The sequence below is a fragment of the Danio rerio genome, chromosome 7, assembly GCF_049306965.1.
Source record: "Danio rerio strain Tuebingen ecotype United States chromosome 7, GRCz12tu, whole genome shotgun sequence".
Lineage (NCBI taxonomy): Eukaryota > Metazoa > Chordata > Actinopteri > Cypriniformes > Danionidae > Danio > Danio rerio.
Genome location: NC_133182.1, coordinates 2,300,896 through 2,312,500, shown reverse-complemented (window position 1 = coordinate 2,312,500; position 11,605 = coordinate 2,300,896).

The window sequence follows — 11,605 nt, the reverse complement described above, 5'->3', positions numbered from 1 at the left end:
TTGGCGATCCAGGCAGTACAAGTCATAAAGCCCGCCTCCTCCGTGTTAATGAAGGAGACTTGAGCCCAAATAAAAACAATTATTACACTTGCAATAAAATGTCCCAGAGATGGTTCTGGTGGATTAAGGCGCTGGTTATTGTGCTGAAATAGGTGCAGATCTTCATTTTTGTAAAAAGAGACTTACCCCTGCCGGAGACTTACCCCTCAGAGCTCAGACTGACTACCTCTGCTGGACCTACTCCGGATGCCTGGACTCACTGCCCGATTTCAGCCCGAGTCAATCGAGCCAGATGCGGTGGCCGAGCGAGCCGGCGCTGCCGCATGCGAGCCAGAATCAGCCCGCGACGCCGCCAATAGGTTATGCGCAGCGGCCCGGAGCTGGCGCGATTGAATATATAAAACCCTCATATTTGTTAACGTTATTACATCCATTTGTGTTGATATGACAGCAAACGCATGCTGAGAAGTTCGGGGGGCGTGGTTTCGATAAAGCGTTTGGTTGGAAGCTCGACTCCGCTCATTTTCGCGGCTCCTCCTCTGGCTCCATCAGACAGTCCTTCTGCGCATGTCAAGGCTCCAATTTCAGCAGTCTTTTGCGACAGTTTGTGCCCGTCAAGCAGGCGTTTTGCCCTCAAGGCGTTCAATGTCAGCTGTCGCGTCGTCCATATTTTTTACAGTCATTGCTTCCTTTTTAGAGCAGAACGCCTATGGGCGCACATATGATCGCAAATGCATTTGCTATTTAAACAGCGTAGCGCAAAACGGCAAAACGACTCTTGCGCCAAGCTGAAACTAGCAAACAATAATTGCGTCGTGTCTTGCGCCACATTGCGCCGGGTGTATAATAGGGCCCATACATTTCTGTTGTTCCTCTGATGAGATATTATTAAAGCATCAGACAGCTTTAGAGGATGTTTACAGACCTCTACGTACTTTTTTGTCATGTGGTGTGACTGTCTAAGTTAAGTGTGGCCATACTGATATGAAAATACATCCCAGCTTTTCACAGTTGTTGTGTCATGATTTACACACAATCTCATAAAAATGCCACAATAGGACTATCCACTTTCATTTTCTATGAAACAACACTGGTATCACAACATAATTTCAACAATGTAAAAGAAGAATACATTGAGTACTGCACAGCTCAATCTCTGTATGCCAAATTTTTGATGTAATAAATAATAATTCAGGCTTATGTCATACATTATCGCGATCTATTGCTATTTATTTTGCATATTTGCGCATGTATGATTCATTTACACACAGCCATATCCCCCTGCAGCCCAAGACCGGTTACTCACTGAAGCTAAGCAGGGCTGAGCCTGGTCAGTACCTGGATGGGAGACCACTAGGGAACACTGGGTTGCTGTTGGAAGTGGTGTTAGTGAGGCCAGCAGGGGGCGCTCAACCTGTGGTCTGTGTGAGTCCTAATGCCCCAGTATAGTGAAGGGGACACTACACTGTCAGTGAGCGCCGTCTTTCAAATGAGACACCTCCCTCACAACCCACGGCTCTTTGTGGTCATTAATAATCCCACGGCACTTCTTGTGAAAGAGCAGGGGTGTAACCCCGGTGTCCTGGCCAGAGTCCCTCTATCGGCCCTTACGATCATGGCCTCCCAATCATCCCCTTCCACCGAATAGGCTCTATCACTGTCCCTCCACTCCACCAATAGCTGGTGTGTGGTGAGCGCGCTGGCGCTGTTGTCCTGTAGCTGCCGTTGCATCATCCAAGTGGATGCTGCACACTGGTGGTGGTGTGGAGAGAACCCCCCCCCCCATGATTGTGAAGCACTTTGGGTGTATGGCCATACACAATAAATGCGCTATATAAATACACATTACATTACATTAATTCATTTTATTTTCAGCTTAGTCCCTTTATTTATTTTTATTATTATTATTTTTAAACCTTTAATTTTGGATAGGATAGTGGAGAATACAAATAGGAAAGTATTGGGAGCTGAGAGAAGGAAAGGGTCGGCAAAGGACCACGAGCTGGGAATCGAACTCAGGTCACCTTGAGCACCATGGTATATGTCAGCGCACTTAACCTGCCGCCAGTCCCTTTATTAATCTGGGGTCGCCACAGCGAAATGAACTGCCAACTATTCCAACATATGTTTTACGCAGCCGCAACCCAACACTGGGAAACACCCATATACTCTCATTCACATATTCACTTATCTCAGATTTCAAGGAAAGTGTCATCAGCTGCTGTTTACTTTTGGCTAGACTGAACTTTTGAGAATGTGGATTAATTTTAACACTCGCAGCATCTATATATCATCAATGTAATGTGGAAAAGCGAGTGATTAAGCATATAAACATAAAGCGCCCATGACTGTTTGACCAATTTATATATGATTTATTAATTCATGATTTGGAAAATGTGAAATCACATCGTTTTAAAAGCTAGGGTGTCGGGATACGCTTTTAGTATCGCTATATCATGCAACACTCATTTATATATTGATTTCTTTATTTTTTCTTATTGTTTTAGACAACCTGTGTTTACTTTTATTGTCAATTTTGGCATATTTTGTTATTTAAACTAACTATTTGAACTAAAGTTTAAAGTTTGTGATGTTTCCACAGGGTCTGAACCAGGAGTACCCAGTGGTAAGAGATCATTGCAGTTACAATAGTACATCTATAATTGTGTATGAATATATATGATTCATTAAAATGCAGAAACATTGTATCCACAGGGCCGGCGCGTCCATAGAGCGACCTAAGCGGCCGCCTAGGGTGGCAGAATAGAGAGGGCGGCGTCCGCAACACCTCCCTTCATACCCGCGTCCTCAGTTTTATCCACGCATAGGGCGGCAGAATAGAGAGGGCGGCATCCGCGACACCTCCCTCACCACCCGCGTCCTCAGTTATATCCACGCATAGGGCGGCAGAGAAGAGAGGACGGCGTCCGCGACACCTCCTTTACCACCCACGTCCTCAGTTATAGCCGTGCATAGGTCGGCAAAATAGAGAGGGCGGCGTCCGCGACACCTCCCTCACCACCCGCGTCCTCAGTTTTATCCACGCATAGGGTGGCAGAATAGAGAGTGCAGAGTCCGCGACACCTCCCTCACCACCCTTACCACCCACGTATTCTGTTTTATCCACGGATAGAGCGGCAGAATAGAGAGGGTGGCGTCCGCGACACCTCCCTCACAACCCGCGTCCTCAGTTTTATCTGCGCATATACTGCCACTTTCGTTTTTACTTTCGGGTTGAGGGCGGCGTGATCGTCTTCTGCCTAGTGCAGCAGTTCAGCTTGCTCCGGCCCTGTGTATCCATTGTGTGTGTGTGTGTGTGTGCGTGTGTGTTATGGGTATTACGCACATATTAAGTATACAGTATAACACATTATGACTCTTTCCTTGCTTTTTATTTATGTATGTTTCCAGAAGTCACGACTGATGGTGAGAGCTCATTACAATTCTTTTATCTTCTTCATTTGTGTATCTTTTTCCTAAAGCATAACAGTTACATGTTTAATTCACTTTTTTCAGATCTTATAATATATATATATATATATATATATATATATATATATATATATATATATATATATATATATATATACACACACACACACACCGTTGAAGTCAGAATTATTAGCCATTGATTTTTTTTCCTTTTTTTTTATATTTCCCAAATGATGTTGAGCAGATTCAGGAAATGTTCACAGTATGTCTGATAATATTTGTTCTTCTGGTGAAAGTTTTATTTGTTTTATTTCGGCAAGAATAAAAGCGGTTTTTAATTTTTTAAATTAAAGATTTTTTAATTTTTTAAACACCATTTTAAGGTCAATATTATTAGCCCCTTTAAGCTAAATTTGTTTCTGATAGTCTACAGAACAAACCATCATTATACAATAACTTGCCTAGTTACCCTAATTACCCTAGTTAAGCATTTAAATGTCACTTTAAGCTGTATAGAAGTGTTTTGAAGAATATCTAGTCTAATATTATTTACTGTCATCATGGCAAAGAGAAAATAAATTCTCTCCGTTAAACAGTAATTGAGGAAATAATAAGCGTGGGGGCTAATAAATATTTGTTTAAACTTTAAAGTTGAGTTAACTTTATAATGATGCTCACATTTGATGCTAATAAGGTTTTATTAGTTGATGTGGTTTAATGTATTTACCGATTCATGTTCGTTAACCTTAGTTAGTGGAAATAAAGTAATTCGTTTGTTAGTTGATGTTCACCAAATCACCAAATGTTTAACTATGATCATTAAATGCTGTATAAGTGTGCTGTTCAGTATTAGTTAATGTTAGTAAATGATTTAAATAATGGAGCATTATTGTAAAGTGTGACCTAATAATGAATAACTATGTATGTTAAACTTCCTTTAAATATACTAAAGTTCATGTTCAGGCGACGCGGTGGTGCAGAAGGAAGTGCTGTCGCCTCGCAGTAAGAAGGTCACTGGTTTGAGCCTCAACTGTGTCAGTTAGCGTTTCTATGTGGAGTTTGCATGTTCTCCCCGCATTCGCCTGGGTTTCCCCCACAGTCCAAACACATGCGGTACATGTAAACTGGGTAGGCTAAATTGTCCGTAGTGTATGAGTGTGAATGAGTGTGTATGGGTGTTTCCCAGAACTTTGTTCATTCATTCATTTATTCATTTTCTTGTCGGCTTAGTCCCTTTATTAATCCGGGGTCGCCACTGTGGAATGAACCGCCAACTTATCCAGCACTGGGAAACATCCACACACATTCACACTCATACATTATGGACAATTTAGCCTTGCCAATTCACCTGTACTGCCTGTGTTTGGACTGTGGGTGAAACCGGAGCACCCAGATGAAATTCACACCAACATGCAAACTCCATACAGAAACGCCAACTGACCCAGCCAGGACTTCCAACTTCCAACCAGCGACCTTCTTGCTGTGAGGTGACAGCTCTACCTACTGCGCCACTGCGCCACCCAGTTCATGTTCATTTAATCTAATCTAATGTTCATTTTAGATGTATAATTAATGTTTCAGTTGCATTCTCATTTAAAAACATTTCCACATATAATAATAAACAACACGATCCTGTTTCCACAGAGCTTTTAAAAGAAGAGCAAGATAAGATGCTTTCAGACTGTTTTCTCAAGCTTCATCTGTAATTAGCATTTCGTTTTTATTTGCCTGAACATCCACAGACTGGCAGGATTTGCATGTCCTAATTATGAACTCATTTTCTTAAAAGAAATACAAGCAAACATGCAAAGTGGGGTATTCGGGGAACAGAGGCAGGGTTATAGTGCAGATGTTCATCTCACTCTGCTTTTACACAGGTTTCAGTCCTACAAATATTCACAGTCAGATGAAGTTCAAGAAAGGGTCGGTTCACTGAATGTTGTCTGGTTTATACAAATTATTAATTTTAATTAATTTACGATGAGATGTGACTGAGTGAACTCACTTGTGCTGAGCACTATAGCACTATATATATATATATATATATATATATATATATATATATATATATATATATATATATATATACAGTGGCAGGTTGTGACGTCGCTTTACAGCAAGAAGGTCGCAGGTTTGAGCCTCGACTGGGTCAGTTGGTGTTTCTGTGTGGAGTTTGCATGTTCTCCCTGCTTTCACCTGGGATTTCCTCCGGGTGCTCCGGTTTCCCCCACAGTCCAAAGCTATGTGGTACAGGTGAATTGGGTAGGCTAAATTGTCCATAGTGTTTGTGTGTAAATGAGTGTGTGTGGGTGTTTCTTGGAGATGGGTTGCAGCTAAAAGGGCATCCGCTGCGTAAAAAACATACCCCATAAATTGGCGGTTCATTCTGCTGTGGCAACCCCAGATTAATAAAAGAACTAAGCCGAAAAGAAAATAATGAATAAATAAATATATATATATATATATATATATATATATATATATATATATATATATATATATATATATATGTATATATATATATATATGTATATATATATATGTATATATATATATATATATATATATATATATATATATACACATACACTAGGGGTGTCACGATTTCGATTTTTAATCGAAATCGATCGAGATTTATGCTCAACTTCGATTATCGAATCAAAAAATAGAATCGTCGATGCTGCCACGCCCCCATGTCACGTCAGCTTGGCTTGCCAAGCGGGAAAAAACAGGCTTGTTGAAGTGCTTGTTAAACTGCAGAACCAGGAGACCCGTTGACAGAACTTTTTTATAAAAACCTTTTTTTTTACACACTCAGGCCCTGTTTACACTGTCTGTGTTTTTAAATGGCATTTTAGAAGGACAACGATTTGACATCCACAGTGGCGTGTAGCATTTCTGAGCAGCTCTCCTTCCTCTCTACCACTGACACATACAGACGCACACACAGCCATGCGCTCGAGACAGCAGGTCCAGGCAGTCAGAGGACTGCTTCAATCTTTCACACTTGTACTTAGTCATTTTAGCGAACACCTCAGATACTGTTGGCTGGTTCCTGTTGGTTGTGCGTCTTTTTTACCGACGCCCTTATAACGACACAGATCATTGCCTATTCACGAGTCCCGCAGAAAAAGTGATTGACAGGTGGTAATTATGTGTGTAACTTACCTTTATTCATTTACTGTATGATTTGTTTATGGGTAAAACAAAGACCATGCAGGTCAGGTAGTTTAAACGGTAGGCTACTAATAATTAATTGGTCATTAATTAATTAATTATTCATAATCGAATCGAATCGTGCCTTTAGAATCGAAAATGTAATCGAATCGAGGATTTGGAAGATCGTGACACCCTTAATATACACACAGTTGAAGTCAGAATTATTAGCCCCTCTGTTTATTTTATTTCCCCGTTTTCTGTTTAACAGAGAGCAGATTTCCTTAACACATTTCTAATCATAATAGTGTTAATAACTCATCTCTAATAACTAATTTATTTTCTCTTTGCCATGATGACATTAAATAATATTAGAATAGATTTTCTTCAAGACACTTCAATACAGCTTACAGTGACATTTAAAGGCTTCACTAGGGTAACTAGGGTAACTAGGCAGGTTAGGGTAATTAGGCAAGTTATTGTATAATGATGATTTGTTCTGTAGACTCGAAAAAATAGATACTCCAAAAATAATTCAGCAGAAATCTGCACACTTTTACCAAAATTCTCAGCAGGAATAGCAAAAAACGTCTGCAGATTCAGTCTGGCCCTAACCATCACTATCAGGTCCAAAAGCAGTGGACCAATCAGAAGAGATTGGAGGCTGGGCAACTGCTGCAAGCTTCTGTTTCTAGCATGAAGGCTATCATCTTTTCTTTAAACTATAGACAAGTTATTTTGGGGCTTTATATTAAAGGAAAACAATTCCTTAAATCAACTTTTTTTGCATAAAGCTCATTTAATTTATTGGAAAGTTTTTAAACACAAATGCAAATATACTCAATGTAAGCCTAATTTTTATTTTTTTTTTTTTAAATGAGAACTAGCTCTTTATTTAAAAACCATCACAGACTCTCAACTTATATAACAAACTTATATAACATGTGCTTTATTTATTATTCTGCAATGATTTGTTTTATCTTTGTCATGTCCCCTCGATTATTATTATTTTGTTTCTTTCTCTATCTCGTTGTCTTTATTTTGATTTACCTTTATTATATTTGTTCTAAATTTGTTACATAATAATAATTAATAATAATAATAATTCCTTACATTTATATAGTGCTTTTCTGGGCACTCAAAGCGCTTTACACAGTGGGGGGAATCTCCTCATCCACCACCAGTGTGCAGCATCCACCTGGATGACGCGACGGCAGCCATTTTGCGCCAGACCGCACACCACACACCAGCAGATTGGTGGAGAGGAGACAGTGATGCAGCCAATTGAATATGGGGAGGGTTAGGAGGCCATGATGGACAAAGGCCAGTGGGCAGATTTGGCCAGGATGCCGGGGTTAAACCCCTACTCTTTTTCGAAGAACATCCTGGGATTTTTAACGACCACAGAGTCGGGACCTCGGTTTAGCGTCTCATCCGAAAGACGGCGCTCACTGAGCAGTATAGCGTCCCCGTAAATTTGTTACGTTCCACTTATTTCAAAAAAGTAATATTCCTATTGGGTGATGCAGTGGCGCAGTGGGTAGCACGTTCTCCTCAAAGCAAGAAGGTCACTGGGTCGCTCGTTCGAATCTTGGCTCAGTTGGCGTTTCTGTGTGGAGTTTGCATGTTCTCCCTGCGTTCTTCCTCCGGGTGCTCCGGTTTCCCCCACAGTCCAAAGACATGTGGTACAGGTGAATTGGGTAGGCTAAATTGTCCTTAGTGTATGAGTGTGTGTGTAAATGTTTCCCAGAGATGGGTTGCGGCTGGAAGGGCATCTGCTGTGTAAAAACTTGCTGGATAAGTTGGCGGTTCATTCCGCTGTGGCGACCCTGGATTAATAAAGGGACTAAGCTGACAAGAAAATGAATAAATGAATGAATATTCCTATTGATTGTACCATACTTCTTTCAGTTTTGTATCCGTATTTGTTGTAATGTACTGTTGTTATTGCAATGAAAAATAAATAAATAAATGTTACAGCAAAAATGTCACAGCAAAAAAAAAAAAAAAAAAAAAGATGACTCAGTGTACAAAGGGATAAATGTTGGCGTCACACTGCCCTCTAGTGATTGTTTACATTTACATTACACAAAGCAGCTAACAATAAAGCACTCACAGTTCAGGTAATTCAGAGCCGACTCAAGAGACAATATCTTTATTTATCATGTACTATTTTGATGAAGAGCTTTATAGACATTGCAAACTGCAAACTAGCTTTGTATTATAAACCCATGTATGTTCAGTGGTTTATCTCTTGTGATTTAACATGCAAAACAAACCCCTTATATACATATACATCATGAACATGCATGTGCTCATTCGCATAACTAATGATGCGCTTCAGTGTTTATGTTCAGCAGATCATCAGTAAAGATAAATCTCCAGTCCAGTGCGGATCTGACTGACCCCCAAATCAGAGACAAACTGCTGGAAGAGGTGCGTGCGTGCGTGTGTGTGTGTGTTTCCTAAAGCTTCTTACAATAAATCCTCACATTATATCCTGCATTAAATAAATTTGGTATGCAATACTGGTTTGCTTTAATTCATCGTTGGGTGAAACGTGGACGTTAAAAAGTGTCATTTCCATTTACTTGGAAAAAGTTAACTATTTGATTAGTTTAAAATTTGACCCAAAATTTGGGTCTAGTTATGTTTTTGAGTGCATTTCTGAAATTATATAAAATTGCTGGGTTGTTTTAAATATCAAATTGTTGTTATTTAAAATATAGACAAACCCAACTGTTGGGGTAAAATGTGTCATTTAACACACGTGTTGTCCACATCTGACCAAACATTGTGTTAAGACAACCCAGCATTTTAACAGTGTACTCTAAAAATGCTGGGTTAACTCAACTCAGATATGGGCCGACCCAACAGTTGGGTTAAAATCTAATTTAAATAAATAAATAAAAATGTTTGTTGATATTTGATCAAACCTTTGATTATTATAAGCCAGCATTTTTTACAGTGTATACTGTATATGATGTACTCTGGGTGGTTTAACCCAACGTTGGGTCAAATATAGACAAACTCAATCATTTTATGTTAAAATGTAATTTAATTTTAATTTTATATCATTAAAAAAATGTCAATATTTGACACAACTTTGGGTTAAAATGACCCACCATTCTCAGAGTGTATATGTGATGTACTCCAAAAATGCTGGGTTGTGTTACCCCAGTGCTGGGTCAAATATGGTCAGACTCATCAATTATAAAAGTTATAAAAGGTGCTATGAATATAACTTTAAAAAGCTGTTGAGTTTGCCCATATTTGACCCAATTTGATTAATACAACCCAGCATTATTAGTGTATATATGTTGTACTCTCTATATATGATGTATTGTTAAACATGGGCAAACCCAACTAAATTTAAACTGAGTTAAAAAACGTTATGTTTGTCCATATTTGACGTAATATTAGTAGGTGACGCGGTGGTGCAGTAGGTAGTGCTGTCGCATCACAGCAAGAAGGTGGCTGGTTTGAGCCTCGGCTGGGTCAGTGTGTGTTTCTGTGCGGAGTTTGCATGTTCTCTCTGTGTTGGCGTGGGTTTCCTACGGGTGCTCCGGTTTCCATCACAGTCCAAAGACCAGCGGTACAGGTGAATTGGGTAGGCTAAATTGTCCGTAGTGCATGAGTGTGTGTGTGTGTGAATGAGTGTGTATGGGTGTTTCCCAGTGATGGGTTGCAGCTGGAAGGGTATCCGCTGCGTAAAACATATGCTGAATAAGTTGGCGGTTCATTCCGCTGTGGCGACCCCGGATTAATAAAGGGACTAAGCCAAAAAGAAAAGCCAAATGCTGTATTGTTAAACCTGGGCAAACCCAACATTTAAATTGAATTAAAAACATTAATTTTGTCCACATTTTGACGTAATATTGGGTTAAAATGAGCCAGTATTGTGTGTGTGCACTGTCAGTGAATGAACTGAATGACGCAGTATGGTTTCCCTCAGCTGGGGTCGGCGCTGAAGATTTCTCCAGTGAGTGTGAACTGGATTCAGCCTCCAGTGGAAAGCAGCACTGAACCTCCAGCAGACACACAATGTAGATTCACACACACACACACACACATTATATATATTATATTATGTGTGTATTAGTTCAGTATGTGTCTATTAAGTTTATAATTCATTGTTTACAGGCCCTTGAAGGTCTTCAAGCAAACATGCCTCACATCACTTCATCATCCAGCAGTTGCTCATGGATAAATTATATATATATATATATATATATATATATATATATATATATATATATATATATATATATATATACACACACAAAATTTGGCTATTGGCTGTTTTAAACTTAAACAACAGCAATGTTTTTAATAATTGTGAGCATAAAACCAGTATATGGGTAAGAATAACCAACAATAACATGATCAACTTTAATTTCATGTCATTAAAATATCAAAATATCATGTTCTATGAAGACATTGTGTAAAATCTCTGCGAAAAATTTATTCAGTTTGTATTAGGAATATGCATTTCTAAGAGATTAATTTGATCAATAATAAAGGTGATTTTCTCAATATTTTTATCATCATCAGATTCAATTTTCAATCGATGTATCTCAGCAAAATATTGTCCCAATAAAACACACAGAAATGGTTAATTAATGGGATTAAGAGTCACTATTTATATTTGTTTTATTTGTAGTGAAATATATTTTGTTAAATAGTTGTAATATATGCTTTACTTTATTTTTTGTTTGTAACAAATGTCTATCACTGTATTATATTATATTATATTATATTATATTATATTATATTATATTATATTATAGTACTTTATTCTCATTTCAAAAGTGCACTCTGGCTTTATTAACATATAAATATATTTTTTATTAAATTATGTTCCTGAAAAATCACATTATTTTTATTATTACACAAGCACAAAAATAAATACACCAAATACTTAAATAATTTAGGAATAATTAATTGTTTTAGGCAGTTAGAGTTATATTTAATTAAAGTTATATTTAATTTAATTTTGTATCTTAAATATAGCTTA